The following is a 20,301-nucleotide window of genomic DNA, read 5'->3' as shown; positions in this document are numbered from 1 at the left end:
GGAAGGCGGGGGAGAGGGAGGGAAGAGGAGGGAGGCGGAGGGGTGGGGGGAGGAAGAGGCGCGGCGGCGCTGCCCGCCGGCTCTGCGTGCGGAAGAGTTTGCCGCGCGAGCAGCCGGCCTCCCGCAGGAGCCCAGGAACCCGCGCGGCTGCAGCCCGGGAGCGGCGGCCGCGTAGCTCGCAGACCCGCAGCCGCGGCGGCGGCGGCGGCGGCGGCGGCGGCGGCGGCGGCAGCAGCGAGTGCAGCGCCTCCCGCCGCCGCCCGGGAGGAGCTCGCCGCGCCCGCTCGCCGCCTCTGCTCCCAGCGGCGGCGGGAGGCGCGTCTCCCCGGCCCAGTCCGCGCCCGGCCCGGCGGGGCCGCCCCGGCCCGCTCCGAGGTAAGGGGCCGCTCTCGGGGACGCGGGGGGCCCGCGGTGAGAGAACGTGCGCGCGGGGTCGCGGGACTCGGTCACCTGCTCGCCCGCGCGGAGGACGCGCGGGGCGGGGAGGGGAGCTCCGGCTCCGAGCTGTGCAGCGCGGGAGTCAGAGGCGTAGGGTGGTGGGTCCCCACACCCACCCTCGGGTCCCGCTGCCCCGGACGTCCCTCCCGAGGACTGCCGCAGCGGCCAGGCTGGTGGGCTCGGTGTGCGCCTCGCCGTAGGAGGCAGAGGACTCAGCGCTCCGAACCTCAGGATTTGAGGGAGTTCAGAGTCGGGGTGGATAGAGGCCGTGCCCAGGTAGCAACCTTGTGGGTTGCCCATTGGCCTCCCTGGGCCCCATCGCGCCCCCTCCCCGAAGCTGGGGGTGCCAGGGACCCTGGAGAGTGCGGCGTCCGCGCCCCGGGCCCGCGGTCTCTCTGGGCCCCTAGGTCGGATTTGGTTCCGGGCGGGATTTGGAGCCCTGTCTTCCCTGGACGCTGAGGGAGCGCGCAGCCTAGCTGTTGGCGTCGTCTTGCCGCAGGAAGCTCCCCGTCGGATGCCAGAGTGTTGTTTTGCTGGGAGGTGTGCCCCCTCCTCTAGCCGAGGAGGGAAGAGCGCCTTTACCTGTCAGTAGAGACGCGCAGGTTCGGAATCCGGGAGCGGGGGAGTCCCGATGGGTACCAAAGGGCTAAATTGAAAACCAGCCTTGCTCATCTGCCTGCACCTCCTTAACTGCTCAAGGTAAGAAAGTTTGTTTTCAGCCCTGTGATTCATAAATAATTAGTAACAAGTTTTGTTGATGAAACATGATGGAAACCTTAAAAATACACACGCATTTCCATGAAGTCTAAAAACTCCCGAGATTGTACTCAGGAGATTTTAGTTCGGAAAGTTAAAAGCCGTGGAGTTCAACAGGTGTTGCGAAGGGGTCCGAGAGGGAAGAATTCCACCTGTTCCGTCTTTAGTACCTGCTGCGTTGGTATCTGGCCCCAAATTCCTTAAACTGGCTTGGCCTGTCTATTTACAGGTAAAATATTGAGTAGTTACTAAATTAACTTAGTTAGCAGAGAGAACTGGTCATTCTTGATAATTTAGAACCCCAACTTTCTTTTCCTTACTAGAAAGGCTTTCCGGTTTGGACTTCCCAGATAATTAGCTCTAAAGCAGTTCCTGGCAAGGTTTAGCTCTGTCCACACCTCTACCTATCTCACACTCACATAGTCCCTGACCAGTGAATTAATTGACCAACTAATTATAGCTTGCATTAAAACAGAGCTGTCCTCTTTGGGAGGTGCCAGTTCAAAATTCAAGGGCAAGTACAAGCTCTTTCTGCTACTAAGATTTCCTTAAAGGAAAAGCTTGCCAAAAATAACCCTAAAATGTATTTTTAAATTACCCCCTTTGAAAGAGTTATTCTGACTTGCGCCACTATTTTGAAAAGCAGAATATCTGTTTCATTACGCAGCTAAGCCAGGACCCATAGAAGTATTTGGCATTTCTCAGCAGTCTACTTAAAATTTAGTTAAAAATAAAGTACGCAATATAAAGACATTCAGTGAGTGTATTCCATTTCACAGAGAGATGTGGAGTGTAGCTTAGAAGAATTGTAAATGTGCTGCTTTTAGGCATTTCCTTCTTAGAAATCAATGCCTGCATTTATTTGCTGATCTGTCCCACTGTGCGCAAATGTAGAATCGGGTTTATTTTCACTACTCCCCAGAGCGACTCCTGTGGAGTCAAGAGAAGGGAATACATGCTTGAGGAAGTATGTTACTAATAAAACGTTGCCCCCCAAAGAGTTAAACATGCCAAGAAAGAAATCAAGGGAGGCTTTACTAATTAGTATGATAAAAAAAAATCCCCTGATAGAGCATTCAGATGGTGACTAAAGAATTCATCTTTATGTAGAAAGTAATAATTGATTTTTTTAGCTCATCTAGTTCTTTTAAGAGTTTGGGCCCTTTTTCTGTTTCAGTCTGTTTAATAATGAAATTAATTTAAAAAATTGTGAAAATGGTTAAAAATGACCCACATCATCTGATGTGTGTTGTTATTAAGTTAATTCATCTTATTTTTTGAACATTCTTTCTTAACTCTTGGTCATCTTTAGAGTGGCTCAGAATATGCCACTTCATTTTTAGGTTACAAATTCAAAGTTAATGTTTTTTTTTTTAAGATGAAAATTATGCATATACTCTTTATATCACTGTCTTTATATGCTGATTTTTTCAAAGTCTTGCTTTGGAACCTTAAGAATCCAAAGGGCCAAGCCCTTTCTCTTAATTTTTACAAGTTTGTATTTTGTTCTTTACATGGAAAATCAAGTCTTTGCATTGTGATCAGGACGCTGTCCCATGCACACAGTGACATCTCTTTTCCAAGAGAGGTCAGATTGTGAGGTGTTGAAAATAGCCCAATGACTCAGCATTCTTGGCTGCTTTACACCAATGATTTAATTGGCTGCATCAATAGAAACATCTAATTGATTTTCACATTTAAATAGTGGAAATGATACTTGATGCATTATTTGCTTAAAGAAACATTAAATTGGCAAGGTCCTGATCCCCGTTCTATTTGTAGCAAAGATGAGAGGTCAGAGACTGTCACATTCATACTCCCCACAGCACCTCTTCCCTATGAGGCCTTGTTCATAATAGGTGCTCAATAAATAGGTGTAGGAAATGAACTGAATTGCCCATGGTAGTCATGCAAAAGTTAGAACTTTCTGAATGCTAATGGAGTAACTATAATTCTAATTTAAATTCAATGATGATTAATAGGACCTTAGAGCACTAAATAAACACTTATTAAATGTGAACATATGTTTAAAAAGGGGAATTTTTTAAATGCAGATTTTAGCTAAGGCACTACTGTTTCTCACTGAATTCTTTAGCATTGGCGACCACTTGGCATTTTAAACGAAGCAATCTCCTAGGTAAAATCACACAGAGATCGCTTGAATTTCTGCAGGTCATAGAACAATGTGTGGTTTCTACTCGATGACTCAGAATAGAAAGAAGAGAGTTTATCTTCTACACTGGTGTGAAAAAAAAAAACAACAGAACAAAGAAGGTGTATTAAAGAAGGTGGAGGGTGCTGAACATCGTGTCACAAACTCTGCAGTGCATGTCATCACCTGAGGACCTTGTCAAATGCAGGTGCTGACTCAGCAGGTCTGGGCTGGGGCCCAAGAGTCAGCGTTTCTTACGAGTTCCTAGGTCCTGATGCTGCAATACACTGACAAGGCTCTGGACTACACTTAGTTCAATTCAGCATCTATTTACTGAACATCTGTGTAGGCTCAGGTGATAGAAAAATAAAGAATAAATGGGTCCTTTCTGTCTTCAAGGAGGTTACAAGATGAGGAAAGAGATTCTTTCTAGACTGAAAATGAGGTCCTGGGCTGACACTCAGAAGGTGGTAGCCAGAGAGGGGCCCAGGAAAGTGGATTTTCTAGTAGGGCACCCCCATTGCTGACCTTGACCTCTAGTCGCCTTTGACTGGAAAGCTTTGTGACTTGGCGGGAAATAAAATGCAGATACTGAAATCAGACAGACATGTGGTAACCTCCCTGCTCGGCTACTCTGTGATTTGGAGCAACTTTTGTAACCTCTCTGAGCCTCAGTGTCCTGATCAGGAAAAGAGTGGGACAGACACTCACCTGGTCAAGCTGATAGGGTCACTGGTAAAGGACCCATAACAAAAGTGATTGCTTTTATTACTGTGGATGGGGAAGAGAGGGCTGGTTGGCACGGGGGAAGAAGAGGGTCTGAAATATTTTTCCCTGTTGTTCTTCAATTAGAGATTCAATTTGGTTAACCAACTAATCCAAGGCTGGTAGTAGAGAACCGGGCTGGTGCTGGAAGGTGGGCAGCTGTGGAAATGAATCAGATGCAAAATAGAGTTCCCAGGAGAGGCCCATCTCCACTCTTCTCCTGCAGGGGCCTGGCCTCTGGTCAGCCTTGGTTATCCCTTTCTCGCCAAGGCTGTTCCTGGTACTTACCTTGCAGGTTCTGTTGATGAAGACTGGCTGGTATTTGTGGCAGTCAGGCACTCCTTAGAAATATGGTTCAGAGGGTAGGGCAAGTGCCTCTCCTCCTTGAAGGGCCTTGGTGCATTCCATGGCAGAGCACTTCCAAGAATTAAAGCCATCAGTCAGTCCTTTTCAATTTAGCATGATTTACCTGAAATTAGTGCAGGGCATGTTGGAATTTACCAGGTGTAGTTCATACTCTGAGAAGATTGCTTTGCCCCCCGACATCCCAGGAGGATGGAAATTCCAGTGCAGTGGTCTTCTTCACCCTGATCTTAAGAGAGAGAATCTGGGTGACACTTGAAATACTTAAAGCAACATTGAAGTATTGCTCTGTGTGTGTGTGTGTACCTTAGAGTCCCATTTATTGCTTGCAAATGAGATTTCTCTGCTACCACTCCCATTCCATGGTCCCCTAAAAGAAATAATGAAAACCAACTTGTAAGAAAATGGCAAAGGCAGTTGGATGTGTGTGGGAAGGCAAAGTAGAAGAGTGATCAGTCAGCAGGGGAGAGGGGACCAAGGGAGGGAAGGGAGAGCGCCCGAGCATCAGACTGCAGATCAGAGCAGTGACAGGGCCAGAGGGTAGCAGGTAGGGTCCCCGGACCCAACTTTGTGGACTTTGCTGCTATGCTGAAGGACATGGAGGGTCATGTTCCCAATCAGTGAAAATCATCTGGGCTTCTGGGAGAGCAAGCCCAAGTAAAGGGAGGCAGGTGACAAAAGTGAGCAGTGGGAGTCTTCCAGCCTCTTGTGAACCATGAATGGTGCCACACATTTTCACAAAGGAAATTTGTGCTCTTGAAAGTCAAAATATTGAGAAATGGAGAACATTTTTTAAGTTACTACTTCTCTGTTATAAAAGTATATTTAATTTTTAGAAGGTATAGAAAAGAATGAAAAAAATGAAGTTTCCTCACAGTCTCAAGGTATACTTCCTTTCAGTCTTTTTTCTATGTATTAAATTTTTTTAATGTTAGGCTTTTGAAAATATAACCTTGTAAAAATTTCAAATAATCCATAACAATTTAGAGTTAAAAAAAAAAAATCCCCGTCACCCTCTGTGGCCTACCTAATAGTCATTGCCTTTTACCTGCCCAGCAAAAACCTGATTTTGCTCCCTCCTCGTATGTCTCAGGTGAGTCCTGATTGGCCAAGCCCCTGCTGTCCTTGCCCATGATTGGCTCAGGGTGAGCATGTGGACCTCCTTGTGGCCAATAAAACGTGGTGGGTTACCGGGAGGCTTCCCTGACCTTTAAAAGGAAGCAGGGGAAGAAACTGCCCTATTCTTCTCCTGGGCACAGGATGCCTGGAGGTGGGGCAGCCACTGGCCACCAGAGCAGGTGAGGACAGGTCCTAGCTGACCCAAAGAATACAAGGGCAAAGAATGGGGCCTCCACAGTGTCCCTGACCAAGGAGGAGTCTGATTTGGAACATTTGAGAGATCCTGACCACTTAAAGCAGGTTAAATTATGTCTTTTGTTATTGTAGCCAGAAGTGTCCTCATCCATGTACCCCACAGCTCTCCACCTTCTCAGGACCTGATTAGTTAACCATGGGAGTGTATTCTGCTAGCCATTTTTCTGTGCATTTACACCAAAATATATATGTATCCATATATACATTTTCATTTTAAACAAACATACTCATTCTATGCATTATTTAGCAACTTTTTTACGGCATGAGATATTTTGGGTCATTCTTTATATCGACTTCATTCTTTTTAAAGGCTATCTAGTAACATTCAGGAGCATGGCTGACACATAATTCATCCCATTCCCTATTGCTAAACATTTATTGTACTTTTTTCCACTTCTTTAGTGTTACCAACAGTGTTTGTATTAACTTCCATATCTGTGTATCTTCAGGTACATTCCAAGTTTTTCTCAGGGATTACTAGGAGGGGATTCCTGGGTAAAGGGGCATATCTGTTTGAGATATTGGTAGATACTGCCCGATTGATGACTAAGATAGCTATGCCCATGGCCCTTTGCACCCACAGTGTGTAAACTAACATTGAAATATCACATAACCCAGCAATTCCACTTCTGGGAATTTATCTGAAGAAAAAAAAAATCACTAACCTGAAAAGATATATGCACTCCCATGTTTCTTGCAGTATTATTTACAATGTCTAAAACATGGAAACAACCTAAATGTCCACTGACAGATGAATGGATAAAGAAGGTGTGGCACCTGTTTACAATGGACTATTACTCAGCCATAAGAAAGGGTGAAGTCTTGCCATTTGAGACCACGTGGGTGGACCTACAGGGTATGATGCTCAGTGAAATAAGTCAGACAGAGAAAGACAAATACCATATGATTTCACTTATTTGTGGAATCTAAAAAACAAAACAAAACAGAAATAACTCATAAACACAGAGAAGAGACTGGTGGTTGCCATGGCAGGGGAGGTTGGGAGGTTGTGAAATAGGTGAAGAGGAAAAAAATTAGAGCGTTTGATTTCTTGCTCTGGATGATGATTACATGAGTGTATACACATGTCAAAATTCATCAAGCTGTACATTTAAGATCTGCATTTTATTATAGGTACCTTAATACAAAAATGTTTTTTAATTAAAAATTTTTAAATAAAATATCACTGCCCATGCCTCTCCCACCCAGAGCATGTAAAGGCGCCTTTTAATGGCTAGATAATAGCCCATGGTAATCTTTTTGGAGTGTTTCAGCGATTTGTAAAGATACGAAAGAGAATATTTGGAGCTCCCCATGGAAACGAAGTAGACATCATCAGCCTTACAGTGATCTAGAGAGTCCTGGAAGCGGTGTCAGGAAACACTCCGCTCTAGTGATGTTTCCAAGAAAACTCTGAGGAGGTGGCTGTCCAGACCCTTCTCCATACAGGCAGTCAGCGAGGAGCTGCCAGGCACTTCTAAGACGCTTTGCTGTTTCCAGGATCCATAGTTTATGCTCTAACAGACATTCATTCTCCAACTATACGGGAGTCACTTAAATCCTTATGCATTGCCTGGTATGCAGCTGAAAGTGAGTTTGCTCTATGCTTGGCATTTTACGATTCTGCTGGGAAGACAGGACAACAAAATGGGAGGAATGAAACCCATGGAAAACATTAATCACATTTTTTGTCTCTAATTCAGAGAAGAAAATCTAACATTTCGAGGAAGTTCCCCGGGGCAGGATAACTCCACTTCCAGTCTGCTGCCTCATCATTGGTCGTCTCTGTGGACCTTCAGTCCTGTGGGGGTGGTTTCACTAAAAGTCCCTTTCAGTGAAATGTGGACTTATCTCTAGGGCTATATAGAAGAGTCCGGTAGTTTTTCAGTTTCAGGACTAGATAGCTTTTATTTTCCACTATTCTGTTTTGCATGGTTAAGACCTTGTTAGAAACAGGCAGCAGAGAGCTGTACTCATCACAGTATATGAGGTGTTAACAGACGGATGGAGGGGGCTAGATGTCACCTTGTAGTGGAGAAGTTTGTTGAGGAGGTATTTTGGAGTTGGGGAGTGGGGGTCCTGTCCGGCTGCTACACCTATCCAAGAGATCATGCATGTGTCACATCCCCTTCCTTTGTGCTGTGCACGGAAGACATGGCCTACAGAGTCATCCTCAGTTACTACAGAAGATGCCCGTTTCCGTGGAGATTGTGATCTAAGAGAACCAGGAGGAAAGCTTTGAAACCCCATTTTTGTGTGCATTTGTGCTGGGGAGTGGAGGCAGACATGTTATGCAGAATGTTCAAGAGCCATTGCTGTGTAGCTCGGGAATATCATGTCGTCTAAAGACCCAAAGAGATGACTCTTGACCTCCCAGGCTTTCTTAATGATCAGGGAAGTTCTTATTTTTATGGTCTCTCCTCCCTTTCCCTTCAAAGCGATTGTCAGAGAGAGAGAGACTCATTCACAGCCAACTTGCATGGCAATTTTGAAGAGGTTTTTAGTACTTTTCATGTTAGAGAACTTCTTTCTATTTCCAATCACATGTAGCCCTTGGCTGATGATAATCTCTTGGATTTATGGCTCAGGATAAACTGATTGCACTTGAGGTAAGAGAGCTGCTTATTTTTGAGCTGCTTCTGGAGCCTTTCTAGAATGATTCCACTCAGCCTCTGTCTCTCAGCTGTCTGTTCTGAGAGTGGTAAGGTAGCCTCGGTCCACCTGGTCCTGGGATCATGGAAGTGCTTGTCATATTCCTCATACTCCCTTCTGGAATCTACAGCTCACTCCCACACACCAAACAGGCAGGCAGTTCATGAAATATCTCAACCCTTTGAAAGGTACCATCTTTGGAGACTGAGTCCAGGGGAAGCATAGAAACCCTCGATTTAGATTTAAAGGTGGCCTTGGTGACCATGAACATAGACCCCTGCCCTGCATTACAGTTCTCGATCCTGACTTCTCCACAAGTCAGGCTTGTAACTGCTACCCATTTCTCCCCTTCCTTGCTGTCCCTCACCCCTGGGCTCCTAGCACCTTGAGTGGGCAGTGGGATGCTTTCTGCAAGGCGTCCACAGACGTGGCCACCAGCATCGCTGCCTTTGCCAACATGTGTGCATGTTGTTCTCATGACCGAGCCTGGGTTTGGGCTGTTCTGCAAGCCCCTGAACTCCAAGCACCTCACGTGGGGCAGGCTGGGGGTGTTTGGGGTGTTCTGTGAAGCAATGAGTAAAGAACCTGTCAGGGTCCTGTCTGTCAGATGACAGGGTGATCCATTCAGCAGTGTCTCAGGAAACACTACAGCACCCTGCTTCCACCACGGGGGCCTGTGCACCTGCCTTCCCACCTGGGGGCAGTTCCTTGGCCACCCTGGCCCCCTGATTTCTTTAGAAACCTGCTCCAAGCACTCACCTGCCAGGTTTTCCTGAAGGATCCAATTACTTACGTGCCGCATGAGAATCTCCGGCTGCTATTCGCCCCTCAGCCAGGGCCTGGGACTACAGCTGCACAACTCTGCGGGCACTGCCCCTGTGCTCTGTGAAATATGTCTTGGCCACCAGGTGGCCAGCTCCAGTTTGTGCTACATGTATTTGGACATGTGTGGTTTGGTGTAAGTGGAGTTACACGGGGTGGGTTGTGGGTTGAGGAAGAGTCTGGCCTTCTTCCCGCGGGGGGTCGGTTTCCTCTCATCTCCCCACGCCGGGGCCAGGGGCATTCTCTAAGCATACAGCAAGATGCAGCTGACCAGCTTCAGAGACCCAGGTTGGTCACTTCCTGGCAAAGACCTGGGGCATAGTGGGGGCGACTGAAGGAGATACTGTGCTTACAGTTTGAAAAGCATAGTTGCTTCTGTGTTCTCCGTTTCTATGAAGTTGTGCTGTGTTTACTCAAATTAGCTGTTCAAAGTGGACAGCTGTCTGACCTCTACATACAAAATCCCCCATTCCCATCTGGCCACGTGTCTCCGTCCATGTCCCTAATAAGCAACAGAGTCTTGTCGAGCACATCAAGTTTGTTCTTGGGGTGGTATCATTGGGATGAATTTACTTAAGGCTGGTGTTGCCTAACAGCTCCAGTTTGGCAGCTCTTGTATATATATTGCAGGCTGTTTATGAGATACCTATAAAAACACTCAGCCTTCTCTTCCGGTGTGGCAGTGTTGACCTATGACCTGGCTTTAAAGCACAGCATGTCGGCAGCCGTTGCCCTATGGGACAGCAGCATTTTTAAGTGGTTTCATTAGAAGATAGCTTGTGACCTATAGCGGAAGTGTTGGCACTGTGACAGGGCCATTATGGCCAAGTGACCTTGGCAAGTGACATCCACTGCAAAACTCAGTCTCTTCCTCTATAAAAGGGAGGTATTAACACTAAAGGGTAAAAATCAGGTGTAAAAAGAGTCCATCAAAATGAAAAGTATTGTCCTTATAACTTGCTGCTGTGACCAGCTCATCGCTCAGACTCCCCCACACCCAGCTGGGTAAATGCCAGCCTCAAGGAGATCTCTTTTTTGAAAGAAATACTTGCTTTTTCCAGACAAGGTATATGTCAGCAGTTAAAAACAATATATCCTGGTGTTCTCTTGAAAGCCTACATCCTAGGAAAACGTGAGGTACTTAAAGTATAGAAGCCAAACACTTAGCAGGTCTTGGGATTACACAGGGTTGCATAGTTTGCATTGGGAAACTTTTGCTGATTATAAGAACAAAGTAGCCTGATAGCCCTCATGTCTGAAAATTCAGTCCCAATCAAATAGGCTCTGTGCATTCCCATGGACTCTGAGAGATTTTATGGGATATGTGGGGCATTTCATCATCCTAGATGTGACATGTGCTATTTCTTGTGACCTTTTGTTTTTTCTCTCATGGGGGCTGGCCTGAGGAATTGTAACTTGGCACTGACCTCCCTGGGAGCATCCTGTTCCTTTCCTCTAGTATCAGGAAGACCAAGCATCACCTGATTTTCAATGAAACTGCTTTAGTCTTTAGGTTGGACACACATGCATACCAATGCTGGTTAATAAGTAGGTTTTGCAATGGAAGGAAAGGACCCACTAAAAGAAAAAAGAGGGGATGTGAACTCCATAGTCCAAACAGGTTTATTGCTAAACCTGAGAGGGCCCCCTCTGTCCTGGCCAGCAGAACAAAGGAAAAAAGGGGCCTCTAACAGGTCAAGAGGCTTTTATGGCCAGGGTTTTCGGTGGGCTTTTGAGGTGAAGGATCAAGGGAAAGGGGGGGCTTGTGGCTTGCTGATGTGTCCTCTGGAGGATGCTTGTAGCCAAAGTAAGATGAAACCTAGGTCTCTCTTAGATGGTGAGTGGGTTTATTCAAAAAGGCAGTACTCCTGGCCAGATTCTATCACCCACAGTGGACTTCATGTTTGTGTCCCCCACATTCATGTGTTGAAACCCTCATCCCAATGGGATGGGATTAAGAGGTGGGGCCTTTGAGAGGTGGTTAGGCCTTGAGGGTGGAGCCTCATGGATGGAATTAGTGCCCTTAAAAGAAGAGGCCAGAGAGCTAGCTAGCCCTCTTTCCACCATGTGAGGACACTGCAGGAACCAGGAAGAGGGTCCTCACCAGAACCGACCTTGCTGGCACCCTGATCCTAGGCTTCCAGCCTCCAGAATGGTAAGAGATACATTGTGCTGTTGACCATCCAGTGCAACCTGGCTCGCGTTCTGCAGACGACAAGTAGAGCTCAGAAAGCAAAGGGGCCTCTCCCTGCTGCCAGAACTCCCGGTTCCGCTACCAGGCAGGCCTGCTGACCCCCTCCCATGAGGTTCAGGGCATCCCATCCTCTGCTTAGACCTGAGGCTGTGACTTCTCAGGCTGACCTCCAGCCTGTCTGCACGATGAGGCTGTCTCCAGCCTCACCAGCACACTCACCACCCAGAAGAAACAGGAGGAACACTGCTGCCTGAATGGCCAGCCTCACCCCGATTGTCTTATCTGCCTCAACACGCAGCACAGTCTGCTCTCCACATGAGTACAGTGAGATAAAGTAGTCCTGGGCTGGCAGGAACAGGGAGAAATGAGCGCAAGGCTGGACACAGACTGGCTGCTTTCACTTCTGGAACCCGCTCACCCCTGCCAGCACTGACACTTGACCTCCTTCCAGATAAACAGAATAAAAGCACAGCATGCACTCCAGTCTGTGATGAAGAGGAAATGTCCATTTATTTTAACAACTTCTAATAGTGCTCCTTATGCACAGGGGGCAGGGTCAATGGTGGGACTTCCCCAGCTGCACTTTTTTAACCCTTAACTCGTCACTGCCACTTCTTGGGCATCTCTTTGTCTTTTTCCCTAATAAATTAGGCAGGGTAAGATATCATTAGGTCAAGGGGGCAGGGAGGCTGTGCTAAACTGTTAAATCATGCACACATTATTAGCTCAGCAGATTTGAGCCCAGTCTCTGGAGGGAAGCACTGTTTATTCCCATTTTACGTATAAGAAGTTAAGTGACTTGCCTGAGGTCATTCAGAGCAGGAACTTGCATTTAGCCTTTTAAAGAAGGACTCAAAATAGAATAGCCGGTTTTCATTTACTTTTTCTGAAAGGCCACTTCCAAGAAGAAAGCATATGTATAAAACAAATTAAACATGACTTCTTTAGCTTAGGTGGTTTTCTTGAGTGTGGGGCGTACCTGTGGCCGCCAGGTTCACCCTGGGCTGGAAAACAGCTTGGATCTGGTGTCCGTTTCCACCCAGCTCCCTGGAGGAGCAGGCTGCAGGAGAAAGGGTGCAGGGGAGGAAAGCTGGCAGGAAAATCTGTTTTAGGGCAAAATCATTATTCTCTCCCTTGCCATCTTGTAGTGGCTAACCTGCTTCTCAGAACTGTTTCTTTGCTGTAATACAGACTGTTAAATCAGGGCACTCAGTATGTCTCTCCTCATTTCCTCTCAAGTCTGGTGTATCTTTCTTCAGCTGAGCTCAACAAAGTCAGCATGGACAAGTGGGGCCCGCCTCATCCCACGTTTGCAAAAGTCCATTTCACCCCAGTCACATCATTCCCAAGCCTAGGTATCCAGTAGCTGAGTGACTTACGGAGGAACCTCCTAGAAGTCTCCCAGGGGCCACCCTCTTCCTCTCTGCAACGAACCTCAGCACAAAGGTGAACATAAAGGAGAATATACATAGGCAAGATACTAAAGACTTTTGAGTAACAGATTTTCGAAGGTGTTGCTCTTCGGTTTGACTACTTGTGCGGCATCTGAGTAGTGAAGGGCAGTTCAGGAAACCCCAAGCCTGCAGCTGTGGGCAGAGATGCCTGCTTGGCGTGTGGGTGGAGCACTGGGGAGCCCTGTTAGACCAGTTATGTCATTGTCCCTTGTCCTGCCCCCATCATTTATGGAAACAGAAGCAAACCCCCAAATCAGCCTCAGTAAGAGGATCTGACTGTCCTGGGATTGGCGTACCTAGGCACACAGAAAATTCAGTCTGTTCCAGCCACTTTGCTCAGCCTTGTACTGCACCCACACCAGAGGCAGGATTGGCCACCCAGCACCTTCTCAGAATGAGTGTCACACCTGACGGCAGAGCCATGTCAGGGGAAAGAGTATACAGGGCTTGGGAGGCGTGGTTTTCCCCAGCTTTCCCTGATGAGGACAAGTTTGGTTGGAAAGAACATGAGCTGAGGTTGGTAGGTTGTGAAATGCTGTGCTTAGTTCTGGGGCAGATGTTTCAGGACCCGGAATGAAAGCAAAAAATATCTTTGAACAACTTAGTGTAGCCAAACTGTTGGCAGCCCTCACATTGCTGTTTCCAGTAAATGATGTTCCCAGACACCTGAGTCACTCAGCAGCGAGCCCCCATCCTTCTAGAATTTCTTACTGTTGTAGGGCAAACCTAGTGTTCCAGGGAGATGTTCTTCTAGCCATAGTGGAAGCCTGAATCCATTTGAATTCAGGCAGAATAGCCACTTCATTCAGATACCTTGAGACCCATACTGGATCTATTATATATTCTGCCTAAAAATTAGATTGTAAATGTGCTGTACTTATCCGAATGTCCTGTCCTCTTTATTATTATGCCTAAATAGGGATTGCCGTTTTTAACAGTTTATACTTTACTTTTGCAATGTCCTCTTTCCACATGTCAGGAAACTTCTGGGAAATATTTGAGGTTAGGTTCCAATCTGACTGAAGATAAACCAAATTTTCTTCAAGTTGGTCTTTTTCTCCTCTTCAAACTGAAGCAAAGAAAAATTGGGCTTAGGCAGAGAAAAGACGATATGGAAGACAGACACTGTCCTCCTTGGCTTTGATTCTTAGGGTAGCATCTCCCCAGGAGCATGTCCTTCAAGAAGGACAGTCAGACCACCAGAGCCATCATTTTACAGAATGGGAAACTGAGGCTGGGCTTGGCAGAGGCCATCATTGCCCCTCCTCCTGTCCCACCAACTCCTCCCCCCACCAGCCCACTCTTTTTTGCCCCACCTGTCTTGTTAATTGTACAAACAGGAGGAGGATTGTAGCGGTGAAATAAAAGACAAATACCACATAGTTTAAGTCCCCAGATTGCCACCAACCATTTAGCTTATTTTTATGATCCCCGTAAGTTGGATAGATAACAAGAAACATTTTTAATTTGTTTGTCATGATTGTGTGTAGTCATTTAATTTCTTTTCCTTGAAGATTAATTAGCATTGTCTGTGCATTGAAATGGAGAGACCAGTAACCCCAGGGCTATATCACCCCTGAACCCCTTTTAGCCACAAGGAAGTACTTTCTCTAACATCCTCTGAGAAACTGAGAAATACAAGGCCCTGCCTTCCAAAAAGATGTTTGTAGTGATCAAATAAGATAACTGAGGGTGAACACACTTTGAAAATTGTTAGTACTTAAGAAGTATAAGGGGTGCTTTGATCTATTGCTTTGAAGAATTTATTGTTTAATATGCAAAAAAAATAGGGTGAAATTTTAGATTGATTTTTGTGGTCTAATACAGATTATTTTTGTGGTCTGTCCAGTTTTTTTCTCCTTCCATTTCATTTTTATTAAAAATTGACACCAGGCATGTCTAGAACTTTGGTTTCATATCAGTCAAGTACATACTTGACTCTTGAAATCCATCTTCTTCTGTAGACAATTTTTGAATGGTATGTAAAACAGCTATGGTATATTTTAAATAACACTTTTTGTTTTTTGATGGAATTTAGGGTTGATTAAAAATGTGTTAAGGCAAGCCTTTGTCATTTCTATGCAGGGAGTTTGTATTTTGATATTTTTCATGAAAAACAAATGTTAATGGCATCATTTCGTTCACCTCTCCAGGCTTCCAGCCCTTTGCCCACGTTGTTACCTCGGCCTGGAACACCCTTCCTGCCTTTGTCACCTACCGACTCTTAGTCACCTTTTTAGACTCCACTCTTGCTTCTGAGAGCCTCCCTTGAGGAGCTAATTTGCATTCTCTGGGGCTGTGCAGGGCGCCCATGCATGTCTTTTTCATGGCAGTACCTGGATTTTATGGTTTTGAAGTTCCCGGCTTCTGTGGCTCTGGGCCTCCTAGACTGTAGTTCCCTGGAGCAGAGATCGTCTTTTTTCCTTTGTCTTCTGGAGCTGCTGTAGGATGGAATGCTCTGTCAGTGGTGGTGAACCCAAGAATGGGAAGCCTCTGTTCACTTGAACTGGGGCTCACTTTTTAAAAGTTACATCAGTCAGTCGTTTTAAGGTCCTTGAGATGTTCCATTGCAGTAAGTGCTCTTCTCAGCCGATGGCTGATCTGCTTGTAGTCAGAGGTCCTGGTCCCTCAGAACTCTCTGATGCTTCTTTCTGGTGTCTGCTTCATACTCCAGACAGCCTTCTCTCTGTAGTCTTTTTCTCTTGAGCTTTTACAACCTGATGTACTGAGGCTTTAAGGTTTAGAACTGGAATCCCAGATTCACTGTCTGAGAGAACATCAGGTGCCTATGAAATCACATGTCCCGTAGTGATAAGGCAAAGAACACCACGAACCATATCCATCAAAGAAGGTCCAGTGAAAAGAGCAAGTGACCAGTGACAGTCTGATTCCATTTTAATTAAAAAATGGAAATATGAGAGGAGTGGTCTATCAAACGTAAGCACAGAGGAGGTGTTAAAACATAGGGTTACAAATCAGGAGGCTGGAGTGGGGCTCCTGCTCTATTCCTTACCAGCTGTGCAGCTTAGCAAAGTTGCTTAAACAAAGTAGCTCCATTTCCTCCTGTGTAAAATAGGGATATGACAGCTCCCACCTCATGCTGTTGTTCTGAGGACTAACCAGCATAATAGATGCAAAGCCCTTAGGGTTGTGCCTGGCATATAGTAGGTATGCAATGCCTGTTAGTTGTCACTGTTAAATTTTCTACAGTGAGCATATATGTTCATGCCAATTACACCTATGGCAATTCTGGAGGAAGTATTGAAGCTAAGAGGAGGGAAACTAAGAGGAAGCAGCCTCTGTGTGGCTGGCATCTTGCTGTAGGGCTGTGTAAGGAATGGCCAAGACCTGTGACCAGTTTCTGTGCCCAGTGACTAAGGAGTGGAACATTCAATAGCCAGACTTGCCCTACAGAATTCCATCTACATACACACACACACAAAAGTTCCCAGGTGCTAGGAAGACCAGAGTGCTATCTCCCTAGGTATTTACATGTCCAAAGGGATGAAACCCAGACCTTGGAAACCTCTGTAGGTTGTAAAAGCCCAGATACGTGGGACTCTCTGACTCCTGGAGATAGTTTGTTTATATTTCAAAAGGTCAAAGTAAGAATCTGACGTCCTTTCTGTCCCATTTCCAAGGGGCAAAGGTTTTTCTTTCTCCTTTCTAGACAGAGAAGGAAGCAGCTACTTCTTTCCTGTACATAAGGAGAGAAAATTCTTTGTTTTCCATCCCTCACCTCTGGGGCATAATCTGTACCATGTAGAAAGTCTCCGTGGGCTCCCATCACCTTGCGTGTGGGTCTAGGTATGGGGGCCACTGCTGCAGTATCTGGCTGTTGGTCTGCAGGACATGTTTAGGGAATGAGGGAGGTAGGTCAGCCCAGCCCATGGGGTACTTGGGCAGGACCAGGAGGCTCCAGGGGGCCTCACCAGCACTCCACCTTTCAACAAAGAGACTCTCTATGTGAATAAACAGCCAGTTTTTACAAATTATAGCTGGGTCCTTTTACAGAAAAGTGCAGTTGTAATGAAATGATTCCCAAGCTGTTCCTGAATGGAGTGGAAAATGCTGTCGTCTCCTGGCATTTCCATTTCTGATCAGCCTCATCTGGGAATCTAATACGTTTTCTGATCAAAGTACAAAGTCTCTGCTGTGCTCGAACTTTAATTTTTGACTGTAAAACCTCCCTACATTACACACACATTAAAATCAGGTTATAGCCAAACAGAGATTTCATTTTGGACAGGTTGGGGTCAGGGGGGTGGGTCATGTAGGGAATACCTGCATAAATAGGCAATTAGCCTTCACTAAGATTTTAGTGTTTTGACAATCCCAGGGAAAAGTTAATGTTTTCAGTATGTTTGAGATTGTTTATTCTGTATACTGAATTTCACTATTTTGAAATGGCCCCAACCCATGTTTTCTGTAGTTTTTTTAACACTTAGGTTGAGCAAAAGAAGAAAAATAATTTAAATTCAAATGCTTTCCAAACTCTAGTATGAACTCTATAACTTCTTTTGATCAAAAAAACAAAAAACAAAAAAACAAAAAGTGTTCCCATTTCTTTTAAGGAAGTAGATGACATTTATAGTGACCTAAGGATCCCTTTATAAAGGAAAGTGGATGAGGCTTATAAATAATTCCTGTGGGAAAGAACGCCCTCTCAGCACTTCCCTTATCTCACCCATCAATGAATTGTTCAGATAGTTTGGGAAATGAGACGATGGTGTCCAGATATCCCATGTCAGAATGTAGGATTCCCAGCCCCAGCACCCCAGTTCCCCAGAGGGGGACAGAGGTGGATGATCCAGGTGATTAGATACTTCAGCAGAGAACAGCAAGGAGAAGCTGCTGTGGGCGGTGCCCGGTCTGATACAGGCCATAATACTCAGCTGAACAGGTCATTTCAGCTTTTACTTTCTGTAGACATGGAGACAAACCAACTTATTTTTTCTCAAGTACTGACCTAATTAATGTATGGTTTATTAAATGTTCGTCCAGCACTTGCCAGGTTCCTGCTGTGCTGGTGTGGGGTATCGCTGACAGGTAGATGGGGGATGGGGGCACGGGGAGGCTAGGAGGGGCCCTGGGCCCCTTTATCCAGGATGTTTGGGAGACTCAGGGCTCAGAACACCAAGTATTTTGATATTTCCTTAACCATGTATTTCATACCTGGACACCAGTTTTCAGAGAATCAGGCAAAATAAGTATATAAACTCTACTGGAAAGACCACCTTTGTTTGCTCATTCATTCAGTGTCAAGCATTGCTGAGGCACCCTGATGATGAAAAGTCTCCAAATGATTCCCCGTTGGCTCTACAGGTGGGGAAGATGAAAGGCCCAGTGCCGATATGCATAGGTCCAAGGGTGCGTTTTGGAACAAATTCTTAATAATGGTTTATTTGCTTGTCATTTAGGCTTGTTTATTTGATGAGGGTAGGGGAACTCTCAGTTCCAATTCTAGGTCAGTGACTGGTCACTATTGATGCTGTCCTGACAAGTCATATTTACAACGTGAAAGAAGAGTGTTTTGTGACTGTATGTGTTGGTCCTATGTAGGTGTACCTTTTCCAGAGCAGGGTTGCCCCTTTCATTTGAAATTAACGAATTTTCCTTATGCCAATCTAGTTAGAGAAGGAGATGGAGAGGCAAGGTTGAGGAGGCAGAGAGGCCGTAGACAGTGGAAGCAAGTGAAGGCCAGATAGTTGAGAAGCAGCAAAGGCCGTTTGCTCAGAGCTGGCTCGATCGACGGAGTCAGCCACCATCACTTGGTTTTGGCAGAGACTCATAGGCAAGCGGAGGAACAGGAACGCTGTGGAGCAGACAAATGGGAAGGCTCCCAGCATGCCCTGATGGAGGCTGTTGGCCAGCTAACTTTAGCAGGCATCCTGTGTGATGGTTAGGGATGCATAATTGGCTTTCTTTAGTAGTTCCTAATTTGGAAGTGGGGGATTAGCAATGAGGCAAGTTATCAGTTATTAAACAAGCCCTGGCCATTTGGGGCTGATTGCCACAGGGATTATTGTTTGGTTTCGGGTTGTTGCTAGAGATGATGGTCTGACTTCCTGCATGAATGGCTTAGAGATGGCCGGCTGGCTTCTGAGCTGCTTCCCTTAGATAAAGGGTTGGTTTCCTCGGCAGGTTGCTGCAGGTTATGAGTCAGATTCTGTTTTTACTTATTGTCTGGTCACTGTTTGTTTGTGTATTTAGTGTTCTAGTACTAACATAGTGTTGGCTGAGAATAAATAACAGACCCCCACACCTGTGGGCCTGAGGGCTGCTCAGGCTGTTTAGCTGCCCATCAGGTAACGAGCATCTGGACTCTCTGGTGGTCACTGGGCAGGGCCCACCCTGTGGCCATCTGATGTTAGCCCCATGGGCAGCTTGTGTACTTGGCCATGGGCCTTGTAGCCACTGCAGCATTTGCATGCTGTAAGCCCCTGACTGCCTTCCTTAAACTTGGAAATCATGTTAGCAAACTGCTTCTCTGAGGGGCATACTGTTTTATTGGGCAGGGAGAGCCCCGTCCCACTTTTTAGTCCGTTTTTGATAGTGACCAGCTGTCTTCCTCATCTGAAGACTTCCCAATAATAAAAGATTCCCGTATGTGTCATTGCATCCCTTCTCTCAGCCTTGACAAGACAGAGGGTTTTCTAGCTAGGAATAGAGCGCTCCAAACAGCTCTGAAATGTGTAGTAATCTCCTTCGGTCAGTTTCTTGGCACCCCTAGACGTCCCTCCCCAGGGCACTGCACCTGGCCGGAGCCTAAGGAGGTTGCTCCCAAGCAGCATAGTAGTGTCCATCCACACCAGTGCTCGGTGTGCATTTCTGCGGCTCTGGCAGGCCCACCCGGGGTCTTCCGAAGGTGGTCCCACCCCTTCCCCATTTGTTGTTTGTCTGTTTGTCTCTGGCACTTAGGGAAAATTCTAAGGTGGCAGCATCATTGATATTCCAAGGAGTCTGGAATCTTTTTCTTTCTAGAATTCAAGGGAAAAAAACTTTTCTGAGTTTAATACATCAAGCTTTATAGAAAATGTGTGTCTGAAGTTTTTAAGTTTATAAATAAACTCTAAAAATATTATGTAGGGTTTTGAAAGACATCTGCAAGTTTTGAAGAGGGGATGGTTTTAAAAAGGCATTTCTTCTCTTGCCATTGCGTGTGTTTGCACTTGTGAATTAAATGACATCCTCTGAGTGTAGGAGTTAAGTCAAAGCTGTCAAGATTTCTCTTTCCCTCCTAATAACAACCCGTGTGCTGTTGACTACCAAGAATAACAATAAGCCTTTTTTAGGTTCAAAAAGAGTATTTATTTTTGTCACTGAAAGAA

The 20,301-nt window shown here is 45.9% G+C and overlaps 1 protein-coding gene across 3 annotated transcripts in view; it reads left to right on the top strand.

The window, feature by feature from the left end:
* The first annotated feature begins 51 nt into the window (after window positions 1-51).
* NPAS2 (neuronal PAS domain protein 2) overlaps window positions 52-20,301 on the top strand; it is a 153,398-nt gene continuing 133,148 nt past the window's right edge. Inside the window, exons 1-2 of one of the 3 annotated variants that reach the window (XM_036881405.2) lie at window positions 52-375; window positions 938-1,137. The gene's annotated coding sequence lies outside the window, so the exon portion shown is untranslated. Of the gene's footprint in view, window positions 376-409; window positions 1,138-20,301 lie in introns of those variants that run through there. The other 2 variants (XM_036881404.2, XM_036881403.2) reach the window with 2 other exon arrangements.

The sequence above is a fragment of the Manis pentadactyla genome, chromosome 2 (assembly GCF_030020395.1).
Source record: "Manis pentadactyla isolate mManPen7 chromosome 2, mManPen7.hap1, whole genome shotgun sequence".
NCBI lineage: Eukaryota > Metazoa > Chordata > Mammalia > Pholidota > Manidae > Manis > Manis pentadactyla.
This window is presented reverse-complemented; position numbering and strand designations above follow the sequence as displayed.